Below are 2,200 nucleotides of genomic sequence, written 5' to 3' on the forward strand. Positions count from 1 at the left end.
ATATTTGAGCAAAATGACAACATTATTTTGCTTATGAGTGATGAAGCTCATTTCCATTTGAATGGAAGGGTACATTTGCTAAAATGTCGTTATATGTCCAGTGAAAATCCAGATCTACTGCATGAGAAAGCATTACATAGTCAGAAGGTGACTGTTTTTTGCGCTGTGACATGTACAGTTGTTTCCAGAATGAGAATTTCCACTCTGCAGCGGAGTGTGAGCTGATATGAAACTTCCTGGCAGATTAAAACTGTGTGCCCGACCGAGACTCGAACTCGGGACCTTTGCCTTTCGCGGGCAACTGCTCTACCAACTGAGCTACCGAAGCACGACTCACGCCCGGTACTCACAGCTTTACTTCTGCCAGTACCTCGACTCCTACCTTCCAAACTTTATAGAAGCTCTTCTGCGAACCTTGCAGAACTAGCACTCCTGAAAGAAAGGATATTGCGGAGACATGGCTTAGCCACAGCCTGGTGGATGTTTCCAGAATGAGATTTTCACTCTGCAGCGGAGTGTGCGCTGATATGAAACTTCCTGGAAGATTAAAACTGTGTGCCCGACAGAGACTCGACCCCGGGACCTTTGCCTTTCGCGGGCAAGTGCTCTACCAACTGAGCTACCGAAGAACGACTCACGCCCGGGACTCACAACTTTACTTCTGCCAGTACCTCGTCTCCTACCTTCCAAACTTTCTTCTGCGAACCTTGCAGAACTAGCACTCCTGAAAGAAAGGATATAACGGAGACATGGCTTAGCCACAGCCTGGGGGATGTTTCCAGAATGAGATTTTCACTCTGCAGCGGAGTGTGCGCTGATATGAAACTTCCTGGCAGATTAAAACTGTGTGCCCGACCGAGACTCGAACTCGGGACCTTTGCCTTTCGCGGGCAACTGCTCTACCAACTGAGCTACCGAAGCACGACTCACGCCCGGTACTCACAGCTTTACTTCTGCCAGTAGCTCGCCTCCTACCTTCCAAACTTTACAGAAGCTCTTCTGCGAACCTTGGAGGTTCGCAGGTTCGCAGGTTCGCAGGAGAGCTTCTGTAAAGTTTGGAAGGTAGGAGACGAGGTACTGGCAGAAACAAAGCTGTGAGTACCGGGCGTGAGTCGTGCTTCGGTAGCTCAGTTGGTAGAGCACTTGCCCGCGAAAGGCAAAGGTCCCGGGGTCGAGTCTCGGTCGGGCACACAGTTTTAATCTGCCAGGAAGTTTCATGTACAGATGTTATTGGTCCATGCTTTTTCCAAGACGAGAACGGGAACACTGTAACGGTAACCTCTGAACGATACAGAGAGGTGATCACCGAATTATTCCTACCTGAATTAAGAAGAAAACGTATTCCTATCCGGCGAGTGTGGTTTCAGCAGGCTGGAGCCACAGCTCACACGGCAAGATTGGCTATGGAAGCAATTGAGACTGTTTTTCGTGGTAGAGTTATTTCCTGCGTCGGCGACATTCATTGGCCTCTTCGTTCCCCTGACCTATCCATGTGTGACAACGTTTTGTGGGGTTACCTAAAATCACGTGTGTACGTGCATAAACCAAGTACACTTGAAAAATGGAAGGAAGCTGTTCGTGTGGAAATCGGTCAAATAGACAGAGGTATTTTGCAGAGAGTTAAAGTCAACTTTCGAGAGCGCCTTGAGTAGTGCATCGCTGAAAACGGCCGTCACCTTGTAGATGTTGTTTTCAAACATTAATTTTGTTAAATGGCAACATTATTTGAGTGTTATTCTGTGATTAAAAACTTTTTTGAAGCACTCCTAACGATGTATTGTTCATTTGAAAACCGTTCATCCTTTATGCGTCACCCTGTAGCTGGTGGGAATTTCGATGGATTCTTAAACGACACTGTCCCAGTTTTTGGAAGTCTCGGAGAAACCCTGCAAAGGTCGCATTCCATCGTATTACATTTCACAAAAAGTGCTGTGTGATCACCGACTTGTTGGGGCACGTCAGTCGAGTCTGCCGATTATTATTATTATTATTATTATTATCGTATCGACAGACGCAAAATTAAGGCACTATACAACAGTAATTCTTCCAGAAGCAATCTGTGCAGCTGAAACAATGGTGATTGATGGTCATTCAAAAATTAAGGAAATAGAAAAGCAGGAAAGAAAAATTCTCAGGAAGATTTACGGTCCAATCAACAAAAATGGCATTTGGATGAAGAGACCCCGAAACGAACTCTATA

General features: G+C 46.0%; 2 non-coding genes across 2 annotated transcripts; both read right to left on the minus strand.

The window, feature by feature from the left end:
• Window positions 1–254: 254 nt before the first annotated feature.
• Window positions 255–329, minus strand: Trnas-cga. The gene has a single exon. It is a non-coding gene; the product is annotated as a tRNA-Ser (tRNA).
• A 518-nt stretch (window positions 330–847) lies between these two features.
• On the minus strand, window positions 848–922 carry Trnas-cga. The gene has a single exon. It is a non-coding gene; the product is annotated as a tRNA-Ser (tRNA).
• Between the last annotated feature and the right edge of the window lie 1,278 nt (window positions 923–2,200).

Source organism: Schistocerca americana, chromosome 9 (genome assembly GCF_021461395.2).
Source record: "Schistocerca americana isolate TAMUIC-IGC-003095 chromosome 9, iqSchAmer2.1, whole genome shotgun sequence".
NCBI classification, from domain to species: Eukaryota; Metazoa; Arthropoda; class Insecta; order Orthoptera; family Acrididae; genus Schistocerca; species Schistocerca americana.